Raw genomic sequence first — 15,838 nt, forward strand, 5'->3', positions numbered from 1 at the left:
ATCTTGCATGAAACTTGACAATTTGCTTCACATGCTACATAATCGAGTCGTGTCGAGCCATAGGACTAATTGAACAACTTTGACCCTTCGTGACTATCGTTATTGATACAACCTACTTGTTTAGGTCGAGATTAGCTTTGTCTTTGCACGTGTTTACTCGTTGAAGTACTTTATTAACTCTTGCGCTCAAGGTGAGATCATAGTCCCACTTTTACTCTTTTTGAACTTATATTTGGGATGAGAAAACATAAACGATTCTTTTGAACTAAGTGAACACAAGAACGGGAAAACAAACATTCTACATACGAGTTTAGAACAAAAAGCCTCAATTCGATTATCATTAGTTACACTTGACGGGTGTAAGCGAGAACTTATGTTATATGGCCATATGGGTTTGACAACCCTCATCTTTGACGGTTCGCTACCGTCTACGGATGAAATATATTTTCGAGAATCAGTGTTTGTTCTAGCACTATGGATGGGGTATACAATGGATGGAATGTTAAGCTTTGATAATTGGGTGCTCGTGAATATTAACTTTTAGAATGTATTACTATTATTTCAACTTTGCAAACCTTGTGGTTCGACTTACTTACTTTTACTCACTTACTTACTTAAACCTATGATTTCACCAACGTTTTCGTTGACAGATTTCTATGTTTTTCTCAGGTCTTGCACGATATGTGATACATGCTTCCGCTCATTATTTGATACTTGCATTGGATGTCGAGTATACATGCATTTCATGGAGCGTCTTATGACTTTACTTTAAACCGTGTCGCCTAGATTTCATTTGTACTTATAACCTTGTAACTTAACTTTTGGTTGAACAATTCTTTTAAACTTTGGAAACAATCTTTATGTTGAAATGAAGGCGACATATTTTGGTCAAATGTTGTCATAAAGACTTATGACCAGGTAATGGGACCCATGTAGATGACGCCGTCACTTGACGATTTGTCGGGGTCGCTACAAGTGGTATCAGAGCCTTGGTTGTAGGGATTTAGAGTTCATTTGTGTCCACCCCGAGTCATAGGGTACATAGGTGAATCTAGACTACAACCGGCATATAGACTGAAGTAGGAATTACTTGACTATTTGTGCATTTATACTCGAACTCTTCTATCATATCTAACTCGTATTCGATCTTGATCTTACGTTGATAAATTTTGTTGACGCGCCACCTTGACTTTATGAAGTAATGTTAAATGCACATGAGAATCAGGGTAATATAATTTCCGGGATTATATTATGGTGATTCACATGGACGTTCCGACATTATGACATAAAGAATTTAAGGCGAGTCAAGGAAAAATTTTCTCTCTATCCTTATTCCATATCACGGTTAGTATTGTTAAGAATACTAATCAACGATATTCTTGCGTCATGAAGGAACAATGGCTCACCAAGGTCAACACAATACTCCTCTCGAAACTCTAGAACAAGCTCTTCAACGCATGATAACCACCGCCGTGGGTACGGCCGTGGCCGAGCACTTTTCTAACAACACCAATCGTCGAGCCGGTAATTCAAGCGAAGGTTGCTCCTACAAGAACTTCATGAAGTACAACCCTCCCACTTTCGATGGAACCGGAGGACCGCTTGTTCTCACCCGATGGTTTGAACAAATGGAGACCGTTTTTAACACAAGCGGTTGTCGAGACCAAGATAAGGTCAAGTTTTCCACCCTCACTTTCACCGGCATTGCTCTTTCGTGGTGGAACAAGTACGTACAATCGGTGGGTATTGATGAAGCCCACACACTCTCATAGACCGAATTAAGAGAAAGAATGATCACCGAATATTTTCTGCGCGACGAGACTCGAAGGCTCGAACAGGGTCTAAGGAATTTAAAAACGGTCGGGAATGACCTCGAAGCTTATAATCAACGGTTTACCGAACTAGCCTCAATGTGTCCCAATCTCATGACTCCCGAATCCCTAAGAGTCGAACTTTACATGGATGGCCTCCCTAAGAGCATTCAACACGGGGTAATGACATCCCAACCCACTAACCTACAAGAGGCTTTAACCAAGGCCCGCCAAACTTTAGAAACAACGAATGAAATGGAAGCACCGGCACCAATGGTCGAGAACCACCCGAGTAACAACAAAAGAAAATGGGAAGCCTCCCAATCAAGCAACCGCAACAATAACAACTTCACCAAAGAGCCCTTTTTCCCCGGCGACAAGAAAGGGTATGCCGGAAAACTACCTTTTTGTAACGAATGCCACAAGCATCACTTTGAAGGATGTGGCAGGTTTTGCCACCGGCGCCAAGGAAGTGGTCACATCGACAAACATTGTGGAAGTGCCACCCCCGTCCCTCGAAAGGGACCTAACACACAAAAGTCGGTCACTTGCTACGCATGTGGCCAAACGGGTCATTTTAGGAATGAATGCCCAAATAAGAAAATCAACCCCAACGCACGCCGTTAAACTTTCAACATCAACGCCTAGGATGCCCGAGACGTCGATGGACTAGTCACGGGTATGTTTCTTCTCGAAATTCTCACGTTTCATGTTTATTCGATTCGGTTACCGTTAGACGTTTTATAAACAAGGCTCTGACTCATACTCTTTGCACTTCACTTTTTTCCCCTATACACTACTTAGGCAATTTAAGTGACCAACGGAAAATATTGTGTGCCTATAAATTTTATTGGAGGATATACGTTAAGACTTTTGACTTGACACCTATAGAACTAGGGAGCTCGGAACCTATTCGTTAAAAAAAAAAAAAAAAAAAAAAAATGTTTCCCCATCATCTTGTATAGATTATTGTGAACTGAGTAATTTTCGGTCGGAAACCGATACCCTCTCCCTCGCATCCATGACCTCATAATTTCTTGCATGAATCCCGTGTGTATTCCAAAACGACCTCCGTTCCGGTTATCATCAATTGGGGGTTAAGGGAGACGATGTCTCCTAAGCCATCTTCCGAACTCACAACGTTAGTTGTAAATCTCTCTTAGTACCGTTTGATTTATTTAGGACTCCGTCCGTATTCATGAACCTCCTAAACCACGTATGCAACTTATCTAGACAAATCTGTTATCGTATTTATGGATGACATCTTAACTTATTTAAGTAAAGAAGGAAAACGAACAACATCACCATCTTACGCTCGAACTTTTGAGAAAAGAGCAACTCTATACCAAATTCTCCTAGTGAGAATTTCTGTTGAACGAAGTCCAATTTTCTAGACTATGATGTTAATGGTCAAGGCATTACAATCAATCTCGAAATCAAGCCACATGTAATCAGGAAACTCTACCAACTCGGACTTGTATTCGTAAAAATCTTAGATCTCGTCTGTTATTACCGAAGATTCATTTCTGACTTTTCTCGTGTTACACGACTTTTAAACTCGTTAACTCACTAAGGAAAACTTTAAACCTCTCCGTGTTCGCACCTTGAGCGTGATTCTTCACACCAACATTTCTAGATAAAAATCGTATAGCAACAGATGGAACTCAAACATGGAAATATTTCTACTTGAACGCCGAAAGGCATACTCTCTCGACTCAAAAATCAACATAACTAAAATTCGTTATTTTGCACGAAGAATTCGAATACTAAATTGTGGATCCGATCAATTTCTCGTCATCCCGTACCACACTACCTACCTCTGTTATTTCACCATCACCGTCTGATATTACTGGAATTTAAGATAACACACAATCCAACGATACTTCATCCTTCTTTGACTTAACGCCCTTGTGTTCCTGATAATCGGTCAACTATTGTTCAACCCCGAACTATACAACTACGTGTACTACCTCGTTTCTCTTTCAGACTTCAACTTTTGACAACTAGAGGCACGTTATGGCAACCTCGAGATGTAAGCTCATCCTATTCTAGGTCCTCATTTCACTCCTATCTTTATTGCTCGCATTTCCGTTTAAGGAAACTCCTTGTAACATTTCTCCATGGATAGAGAAACTCCTTATATTACATTAGTATTCGCCACGAGGGTGAATAGTCCTAACGAACATTTTTCAAACCCTAACTGACTTGTTCAAACATATCTTAAGAGATTCTACACCAACACGGTGTATCTTCGTCATTTATCCTGTATCGAAATACTCGTTTCACTTCTAGTGTTACAAGAAACCTTGGGAACCCGCTTAGACACATGTACCGCGTATCTCCCACAACCGACGAACCGAGCAAACGTACGATTCAATCTTGGAAAGACATGTTACAGACTGGTATTGTCACCTTCAGTAGTTCCTCTTACAACGACAGCTATCACTCGTATATTAACGCAACACTTTCCGAAACCCTATATGACCGCTAATGTCATACCCATGTTCATTTAACCAAAGCATCAACCACCGAAATCTGAACTCCATCAAGAAACAACAATTGAGATCGTTCAAGTCCGAGAAGGGCCCGAGACAACCCATTGTCGCCAAAAGAGTTATGCCGAACTTAGATGAAAACCTCACCAAACCCAGTGTGAGACCGCGTAGTATTGAGAAACCGCACCTTGGAAAGGTGTAATCCATTTTGGGAAATCGAGAAAGGCTATATCCGCAATATCGAACCTTTTGAAACCTTGGGGCGTATTGGAACCGCTTCCTATCGTTTAGAACTTCCGACTCAATTAAGTTTCTGTTTACCCTACATTTCGTGTAACAAACTTAGAAACGTGTCCTGCGGAACAGGAACGTGCAATCCTTCTAGATGCACCAACTATTGATGACAAACTCCTCCTCATAGGAAAAACCGGCTGAACTTGTGGATCGTAAAACCAAGCCCTAATACAACGTAACACCTCGACTATCCGGATTCGTGGAATGTCCAAGAAAGTACCTTCAATCATTCGTAGAGTTACTACACTAGGTCTCGAGTAAGAGACATCGACTATTACTCCCAACTAAATTTCGGGACGAAATTTCTTTTGAGGTGTGGATAATGTAACATCCCGCGTTTTTCCGTTAAACTTATTTTAACACCGTCTTTTTTTTTAAATAATATCTTTCGTCATTTAATTTGGCATCTTTCGTTAACTAACGTTCATAATATTCTCGTTATCTAATTATAAAGTCATTCGTTACTCGAACGTTTTTAAAATATTTGTTGGGTTAATTCCCGCACCCGCTTTGAAACTCGAGGGACCGAGATTACCAAATGGGCAAACTAGTTGACTAGGTCAACTAGTCTACCCACTTACCACATCCATTCATTTCATCTCCACCTCCCACCTTCATCCTCCTCTTTCTCTCTACTTCCCATTTTTGAACTCAAAACCCTCAAACATAAATTCATCATCTAAATCCGGATTAGGGAGCTAGCAACCAAATAAATTACATATTCTTGATCCTCTCATCATCCTCTTCGATTTGATGCTAACTACTTCGATTTTGGGTAACATTTCTAAAACACTAGATTTCTTTAAATTTGTGTTCTTGACTTAAAAGTGTGTTAATTAGTGTCTATGGCTCATTGTGATGTCGTGTATGTAATTTGTATGCTCGATTTGTTGTTTTTGGTGTAACTAGCTTGAATATGAAAATTGCTTGCTTAATCTTTGATTTCGGATGATTAAAAGTTGTTTAATTGTTAAAGTTCATGTATTAAATGTGTTACTAGCATCATTAGCTTCAATTTGGTATGTAGGTTGGCATGGATTAGTTTCATAAACAAAATTGCTAAATTTGTGATTTTGAGTTAGGGTTTGATGAAAGTAAAATGAACTTTTGATGCATTGAATGCTTGCCATGTTGTTTTGTAAGTGTTTAGTTGTATTGTATGTCTAATTATCTTCGAAACGGCATATCATACATGTAAATCGGATGCCCGAATCATGAAATGCAAATTTGTGAACTTGAAACTTAGAAAATGGACCTTTAATGATCATTTGATGAGATTTCGGCTATTGTAAATGATGTTATTGTTGGACCATAAGTGCTTAGTTGTATTCCTCGTCAAAATACGTTTCCAACGATATATGATAGGCATTATAAGTGTTTGCGGGTCAAGAGTTGGGTTGGAAAAGGTTTTGGTTCGTGCATACTTTGAAAAACTGACCAGAATTCTCTGCCCAGATGGTGGCGCGGTGCGCCCCATCCCCGCGCGGCGCGCGGATTGGCCTGGTCAGATTCTGACCTCTTTGTCCCATTTCACGTGAAATGTTTGACTAGCTACCGACCTCCGATTCACATGAAACTTGTTCTAATATACTTGTATATGAATAATTAGCATAGAAAAATAGTCCGGGACCCGACCCGAACATGTTGACTTTTTCGTTGACTTTGACCCGACCAAGTTTGACTTTTTGTCAAACTTAACCAATTAATTATGCAATCTTTCTAACATGATTCTATACTTGTATCTTGCATGAAACTTGACAATTTGCTTCACATGCTACATAATCGAGTCGTGTCGAGCCATAGGACTAATTGAACAACTTTGACCCTTCGTGACTATCGTTATTGATACAACCTACTTGTTTAGGTCGAGATTAGCTTTGTCTTTGCACGCGTTTACTCGTTGAAGTACTTTATTAACTCTTGCGCTCAAGGTGAGATCATAGTCCCACTTTTACTCTTTTTGAACTTATATTTGGGATGAGAAAACATAAACGATTCTTTTGAACTAAGTGAACACAAGAACGGGAAAACAAACATTCTACATACGAGTTTAGAACAAAAAGCCTCAATTCGATTATCATTAGTTACACTTGACGGGTGTAAGCGAGAACTTATGTTATATGGCCATATGGGTTTGACAACCCTCATCTTTGACGGTTCGCTACCGTCTACGGATGAAATATATTTTCGAGAATCAGTGTTTGTTCTAGCACTATGGATGGGGTATACAATGGATGGAATGTTAAGCTTTGATAATTGGGTGCTCGTGAATATTAACTTTTAGAATGTATTACTATTATTTCAACTTTGCAAACCTTGTGGTTCGACTTACTTACTTTTACTCACTTACTTACTTAAACCTATGATTTCACCAACGTTTTCGTTGACAGATTTCTATGTTTTTCTCAGGTCTTGCACGATATGTGATACATGCTTCCGCTCATTATTTGATACTTGCATTGGATGTCGAGTATACATGCATTTCATGGAGCGTCTTATGACTTTACTTTAAACCGTGTCGCCTAGATTTCATTTGTACTTATAACCTTGTAACTTAACTTTTGGTTGAACAATTCTTTTAAACTTTGGAAACAATCTTTATGTTGAAATGAAGGCGACATATTTTGGTCAAATGTTGTCATAAAGACTTATGACCAGGTAATGGGACCCATGTAGATGACGCCGTCACTTGACGATTTGTCGGGGTCGCTACAGCACGCACGGTCGAACCATGGTCGACCGTGCCTGTGACCGTGTGATAAAGGCTAGTTTTTGAATCTCACTATAAATAGCAAGCATTGAAGAGTATTTGAAGCTGACCCTCTTGCATATTTAAAAGTCTTATTTCCAGAGATTACAAGGGCTTTAATTACTACTCAAATGTGATCAAGCAAGAGAAGATTCTATGATCCTATAGATATAGAATTTGGTTGTTGTAAACTTACTAATCAAAATTGTTTATCTTGTGAGTTTACTTAGTGTGATGTATGTCCTATTATTGTCTTAGGATCATCATTGCAATTTGTATAAGTCTTGTAACTTTAATTAGTAGAAGCATAGGCTAACTTAGTGATCTACTTCCTTAAAGGGACTTAGGAAGTTGATTAATCTTATTTGAAGATTAATACTTTCCAAGTTGAAGACAAGTTGAGCTAGGTTGGAGTTGATCTTTCAAAGGGATAGAAAGATTAGGTTTGTTGTCTACCAAAGAAGTTAAAGACTTGTAATCGAATCTCCACCGGGTTTGGAGAAAAGTGCTTAGTGAAGCAATAAATCCCGATTAGTGTAATCAGGGAGTGGATTAAGGTGGATTAGTTAACATCCACCCGAACCACTATAAATCCTTGTGTCTATGTTCTTTACATTACTTTGCTTATCAATTTGAACATACACACCACACACATCAAGTTTGAGTTGAATTGATAGATCATAGTTAATCAAATTTAGTGATCAATTGAAAAAGTGTTAAAAACGTATTAAGTAACTATTCATCCCCCTTCTAGTTACTTACATGATTAATAAAAACATCTCTCAAATCTTGAAAACTCCTAATTGAATCGGGAGGGAAATTACTTAACCACGCTTTCGCATCACCTTTAAGAGTGAATGGAAACGCCCTAAACTTATAAGCATCATCGATAACATCCTTGTTCTTATAGATGTCACAAATGTCGTTAAATTTTTGAAGGTGTTCGAATGGGTTCTCTTCTATTGTCTCATGAAATAGTATATCCTTGATCATTGTAAAAAAATTACCCTCGATCTTCCAATTATCGGCCCCGATGGGCAGTTTAGTAATAGCCAGAGGCACCAATATTAGTGCAACCAACCTAGCATTCCACATTGGAGTGTCGTCTGGATCATTTTGTTGCTCTTCATTAACCGGTAAACCATGACCAATCGGATTACCCTCTTCGTCTCCGTCCATATCTATCAAACAAAATGGCAAAATCTCAAAAATACTGAAATGTCCCGTTCTTATTGATTAAAAACGTTCCATATTAATTGATTTCGTTGCGAGGTTTTGACCTCTATATGAGACGTTTTTCAAAGACTGCATTCATTTTTAAAACAAACCATAACCTTTATTTCATAAATAAAGGTTTAAAAAGCTTTACGTAGATTATCAAATAATGATAATCTAAAATATCCTGTTTACACACGACCATTACATAATGGTTTACAATACAAATATGTTACATCGAAATCAGTTTCTTGAATGCAGTTTTTACACAATATCATACAAACATGGACTCCAAATCTTGTCCTTATTTTAGTATGCAACAGCGGAAGCTCTTAATATTCACCTGAGAATAAACATGCTTTAAACGTCAACAAAAATGTTGGTGAGTTATAGGTTTAACCTATATATATCAAATCGTAACAATAGACCACAAGATTTCATATTTCAATACACATCCCATACATAGAGATAAAAATCATTCATATGGTGAACACCTGGTAACCGACATTAACAAGATGCATATATAAGAATATCCCCCATCATTCCAGGACACCCTTCGGATATGATATAAATTTCGAAGTACTAAAGCATTCGGTACTTTGGATGGGGTTTGTTAGGCCCAATAGATCTATCTTTAGGATTCGCGTCAATTAGGGTGTCTGTTCCCTAATTCTTAGATTACCAGACTTAATAAAAAGGGGCATATTCGATTTTGATAATCCAACCATAGAATGTTGTTTCACGTACTTGTGTCTATTTTGTAAATCATTTATAAAACCTGCATGTATTCTCATCCCAAAAATATTAGATTTTAAAAGTGGGACTATAACTCACTTTCACAGATTTTTTACTTCGTCGAGAAGTAAGACTTGGCCACTGTTGATTCACGAACCTATAACAATATATACATATATATTAAAGTATGTTCAAAATATATTTACAACACTTTTAATATATTTTGATGTTTTAAGTTTATTAAGTCAGCTGTCCTCGTTAGTAACCTACAACTAGTTGTCTACAGTTAGATGTACAGAAATAAATCGATAAATATTATCTTGAATCAATCCACGACCCAGTGTATACGTATCTCAGTATTGATCACAACTCAAACTATATATATTTTGGAATCAACCTCAACCCTGTATAGCTAACTCCAACATTCACATATAGAGTGTCTATGGTTGTTCCGAAATATATATAGATGTGTCGACATGATAGGTCGAAACATTGTATACGTGTCTATGGTATCTCAAGATTACATAATATACAATACAAGTTGATTAAGTTATGGTTGGAATAGATTTGTTACCAATTTTCACGTAGCTAAAATGAGAAAAATTATCCAATCTTGTTTTACTCATAACTTCTTCATTTTAAATCCGTTTTGAGTGAATCAAATTGCTATGGTTTCATATTGAACTCTATTTTATGAATCTAAACATAAAAACTATAGGTTTATAGTCGGAAAAATAAGTTACAAGTCGTTTTTGTAAAGGTAGTCATTTCAGTCGAAAGAACGACGTCTAGATGACCATTTTAGAAAACATACTTCCACTTTGAGTTTAACCATAATTTTTGGATATAGTTTCATGTTCATAATAAAAATCATTTTCTCAGAATAACAACTTTTAAATCAAAGTTTATCATAGTTTTTAATTAACTAACCCAAAACAGCCACCGCGGTGTTACTACGACGGCGTAAATCCGGTTTTACGGTGTTTTTCGTGTTTCCAGGTTTTAAATCATTAAGTTAGCATGTAATATAGATATAGAACATGTGTTTAGTTAATTTTAAAAGTCAAGTTAGAAGGATTAACTTTTGTTTGCGAACAAGTTTAGAATTAGCTAAACTATGTTCTAGTGATTACGAGTTTAAACCTTCGAATAAGATAGTTTTATATATATGAATCGAATGATGTTATGAACATCCTTACTACCTCAAGTTTAGTAGGTAAACCTACTGGAAGTGACAAGAAATGATCTAGCTTCAAAGGATCTTGGATGGCTTGAAAGTTCTTGAAGTAGGATCATGACACAAAAACCAGTTCAAGTAAGATTTTTACTCGAATTAAGATAGTTTATAGTTATAGAAATTGAATCAAAGTTTGAATATGAATATTACCTTGAATAAGAAAGATAACCTACTGTATATAACAAAGGTTTCTTGATCTTAGATGATTACTTAGAATGGATTAGAAAGCTTGGAAGTAAATTAGTAAACTTGAAGGGATTTTTGAAGTGTTCTTGAAGTGTTCTTCCTATGATGATTATAGCTTGATTCTTGAAGTGATTTTTGATGAAGATGATGATTAACTACTGGAAAAATACGTTCATAATAGTGTGGGTGTGTTGAGAGAGAATTAGAAAGAGAATTGGAAGTGAAATGGAGTGAATGATGAGTGGTAATTGGTGAGTGGTGAGTGGGGTTAAAAGGAGTTCTAGTTAGTTGACTAGCTCATGGTAGAAGTTAAAATTGATTAGTCATACATGACATAATCAAGAGTGGAATCCCAAGCTAGTTCCTATTGGTATATACCCATAGTAAGTACGTTTTGAAGCTGTGTATAATACGGGTAAGAATACGACTAGAATTCTTGATGAAAGAAAAGAATGGGAAAGTAACTGTAACCATTTTTGTTAAGTATGAGTGTTTTGATATATGTCTTGAAGTTTTCCAAAAGTATTTTAATACATCTAAATACACTACATGTATATACATTTTAACTGAGTCGTTAAGTCATCGTTAGTCGTTACATGTAAGTGTTGTTTTGAAACTTTTAAGTTAACGATCTCAATTAATGTTGTTAACCCATTGTTTATTATATCTAATGAGATGTTAAATTATTATATTATCATGATATTATGATATATTAATATATCTTAATATGATATATATACATTTAAATGTCGTTACAATGATAATCGTTACATATATGTCTCGTTTCGAAATCCTTAAGTTAGTAGTCTTGTTTATATGTATATAATTCATTGTTAATATACTTATGGAGATACTTACTTATCATAATCTCATGTTAACCATATGTATATTCATATATATATCGTTATGTCGTTTTTACAAGTTTTAACGTTCGTGAATCGCCGGTCAACTTGGGTGGTCAATTGTCTATATGAAACATATTTCAATTAATCAAGTCTTAACAAGTTTGATTGCTTAACATGTTGGAAACATTTAATCATGTAAATATCAATCTCAATTAATATATATAAACATGGAAAAGTTCGGGTCACTACAGTACCTACCCGTTAAATAAATTTCGTCCCGAAATTTTAAGCTGTTGAAGGTGTTGACGAATCTTCTGGAAATAGATGCGGGTATTTCTTCTTCATCTGATCTTCACGCTCCCAGGTGAACTTGGGTCCTCTACGAGCATTCCATCGAACCTTAACAATTGGTATCTTGTTTTGCTTAAGTCTTTTAACCTCACGATCCATTATTTCGATGGGTTCTTCGATGAATTGGAGTTTTTCGTTGATTTGGATTTCATCTAACGGAATAGTGAGATCTTCTTTAGCAAAACATTTCTTCAAATTCGAGACGTGGAAAGTGTTATGTACAGCCGCAAGTTGTTGAGGTAACTCAAGTCGGTAAGCTACTGGTCCGACACGATCAATAATCTTGAATGGTCCAATATACCTTGGATTTAATTTCCCTCGTTTACCAAATCGAACAACGCCTTTCCAAGGTGCAACTTTAAGCATGACCATCTCTCCAATTTCAAATTCTATATCTTTTCTTTTAATGTCAGCGTAGCTCTTTTGTCGACTTTGGGCGGTTTTCAACCGTTGTTGAATTTGGATGATCTTCTCGGTAGTTTCTTGTATAATCTCCGGACCCGTAATCTGTCTATCCCCCACTTCACTCCAACAAATCGGAGACCTGCACTTTCTACCATAAAGTGCTTCAAACGGCGCCATCTCAATGCTTGAATGGTAGCTGTTGTTGTAGGAAAATTCTCCTAACGGTAGATGTCGATCCCAACTGTTTCCGAAATCAATAACACATGCTCGTAGCATGTCTTCAAGCGTTTGTATCATCCTTTCGCTCTGCCCATCAGTTTGTGGATGATAGGCAGTACTCATGTCTAGACGAGTTCCTAATGCTTGCTGTAATGTCTGCTAGAATCTTGAAATAAATCTGCCATCCCTATCAGAGATAATAGAGATTGGTATTCCATGTCTGGAGACGACTTCCTTCAAATACAGTCGTGCTAACTTCTCCATCTTGTCATCTTCTCTTATTGGCAGGAAGTGTGCTGATTTGGTGAGACGATCAACTATTACCCAAATAGTATCAAAACCACTTGCAGTCCTTGGCAATTTAGTGATGAAATCCGTGGTAATGTTTTCCCATTTCCATTCTGGGATTTCGGGTTGTTGAAGTAGACCTGATGGTTTCTGATGCTCAGCTTTGACCTTAGAACACGTCAAACATTCTCCTACATATTTAGCAACATCGGCTTTCATACTCGGCCACCAAAAATGTTTCTTGAGATCCTTGTACATCTTCCCCGTTCCAGGATGTATTGAGTATCTGGTTTTATGAGCTTCTCTAAGTACCATTTCTCTCATATCTCCAAATTTTGGTACCCAAATCCTTTCAGCCCTATACCGGGTTCCGTCTTCCCGAATATTAAGATGCTGCTCCGATCCTTTGGGTATTTCATCCTTTAAATTTCCTTCTTTTAAAACTCCTTGTTGCGCCTCCTTTATTTGAGTAGTAAGGTTATTATGAATCATTATATTCATAGATTTTACTCGAATGGGTTCTCTGTCCTTCCTGCTCAAGGCATCGGCTACCACATTTGCCTTCCCCGGGTGGTAACGAATCTCAAAGTCGTAATCATTCAACAATTCAATCCACCTACGCTGCCTCATATTCGGTTGTTTCTGATTAAATATGTTGAAGACTTTTTTGGTCGGTATATATAATACTTTTGACCCCATTGAGTAGTGCCTCCAAGTCTTTAATGCAAAAACAACCGCGCCTAATTCCAAATCATGCATCGTATAATTTTGCTCGTGAATCTTCAATTGTCTAGACGCATAAGCAATCACCTTCGTTCGTTGCATTAATACATAACCGAGACCTTACTTTGATGCGTTACAATAAATCACAAAATCATCATTCCCTTCAGGCAATGACAATATAGGTGCCGTAGTTAGCTTTTTCTTCAATAACTGAAACGCTTTCTCTTGTTCATCCTTCCATTCAAATTTCTTCCATTTATGCGTTAATGCAGTCAAGGGTTTTGCTATTTTGGAAAAGTCTTGGATGAACCTTCTGTAGTAACTAGCTAGTCCTAAAAACTGGCGTATGTGTTTCGGAGTTTTCGGGGTTTTCCACTTTTCAAAAGTTTCTATCTTTACCGGATCCACCTTAATACCTTTTTTGTTCACTATGTGACCGAGGAATTGAACTTCTTCCAACCAAAATGCACACTTTGAAAATTTAGCGTACAATTCTTCCTTCCTCAATACTTCTAACACCTTTCTCAAATGTTCACCGTGTTCTTGATCATTCTTTGAGTAAATAAGTATGTCATCAATGAAAACAATGACAAACTTGTCAAGGTATGGTCCACACACTCGGTTCATAAGGTCCATGAACATATCTGGTGCATTAGTTAAACCAAATGGCATGACCATAAACTCGTAATGACCGTAACGTGTTCTGAAAGCAGTCTTTGGAATATCATCTTCTTTCACCCGCATTTGATGATACCCGGAACATAAGTCAATCTTTGAATAAACAGACGAGCCTTGTAGTTGATCAAATAAGTCGTCGATTCTCGGTAGTGGGTAGCGGTTCTTGATGGTAAGTTTGTTCAACTCTCGGTAGTCGATACACAACCTGAATGTCCAATCTTTCTTCTTGACAAACAAAACAGGAGCTCCCCACGGTGATGTGCTTGGTCGAATGAAACCATGCTCTAAAAGTTCTTGTAATTGGCTTTGCAGTTCTTTCATCTCGCTGGGTGCGAGTCTGTAAGGAGCACGAGCTATTGGTGCAGCTCCTGGTACAAGATCTATTTGAAATTCAACGGATCGATGTGTGGGTAATCCCGGTAATTCTTTCAGAAATACATCGGGAAATTCTTTTGCGACGGGAACATCATTGATGCTCTTTTCTTCAGTTTGTACTTTCTTGACGTGTGCTAGAAAAGCATAACAACCTTTTCTTATTAGTTTTTGTGCCTTCAAATTACTAATAAGATGTAGCTTCGTGTTGCCCTTTTCTCCGTACACCATTAAGGGTTTTCCTTTTTCTCGTATAATGCGAATTGCATTTTTGTAACAAACGATCTCTGCTTTCACTTCTTTCAACCAGTCCATACCGATTATCACATCATAACTCCCTAACTCTACTGGTATCAAGTCAATCTTAAATGTTTCGCTAACCAATTTAATTTCTCGATTCCGACATATATTATCTGCTGAAATTAATTTACCATTTGCTAATTCGAGTAAAAATTTACTATCCAAAGGCGTCAATGGACAACTTAATTTAGCACAAAAATCTCTACTCATATAGCTTCTATCCGCACCCGAATCAAATAAAACGTAAGCAGATTTATTGTCAATAAGAAACGTACCCGTAACAAGCTCCGGGTCTTCCTATGCCTCTGCCGCATTAATATTGAAAACTCTTCCACGGCCTTGTCCATTCGTGTTCTCCTGGTTCGGGCAATTTCTAATAATGTGGCCCGGTTCTCCACATTTATAACAAACTACATTGGCATAACTTGCTCCGACACTACTTGCTCCGCCATTACTCGTTCCGACACCATTTGTTCATTTCGTTCTATTAACCCCTGGTCCGTAGTGTAGTGACCCGAACTTTTCCATGTTTATATATATTAATTGAGATTGATATTTACATGATTAAATGTTTCCAACATGTTAAGCAATCAAACTTGTTAAGACTTGATTAATTGAAATATGTTTCATATACACAATTGACCACCCAAGTTGACCGGTGATTCACGAATGTTAAAACTTGTAAAAACTATATGATGACATATATATGGATATATATATAGTTAACATGATACTATGATAAGTAAACATATCATTAAGTATATTAACAATGAACTACATATGTAAAAACAAGACTACTAACTTAATGATTTTTAAACGAGACATATATGTAACGATTATCGTTGTAAAGATATTTAATGTATATATATCATATTAAGAGATATTCATACATGATAATATCATGATAATATAATAATTTAAAATCTCATTTGATA

Source organism: Rutidosis leptorrhynchoides, chromosome 11, assembly GCF_046630445.1.
Source record: "Rutidosis leptorrhynchoides isolate AG116_Rl617_1_P2 chromosome 11, CSIRO_AGI_Rlap_v1, whole genome shotgun sequence".
Classification (NCBI taxonomy): Eukaryota; Viridiplantae; Streptophyta; class Magnoliopsida; order Asterales; family Asteraceae; genus Rutidosis; species Rutidosis leptorrhynchoides.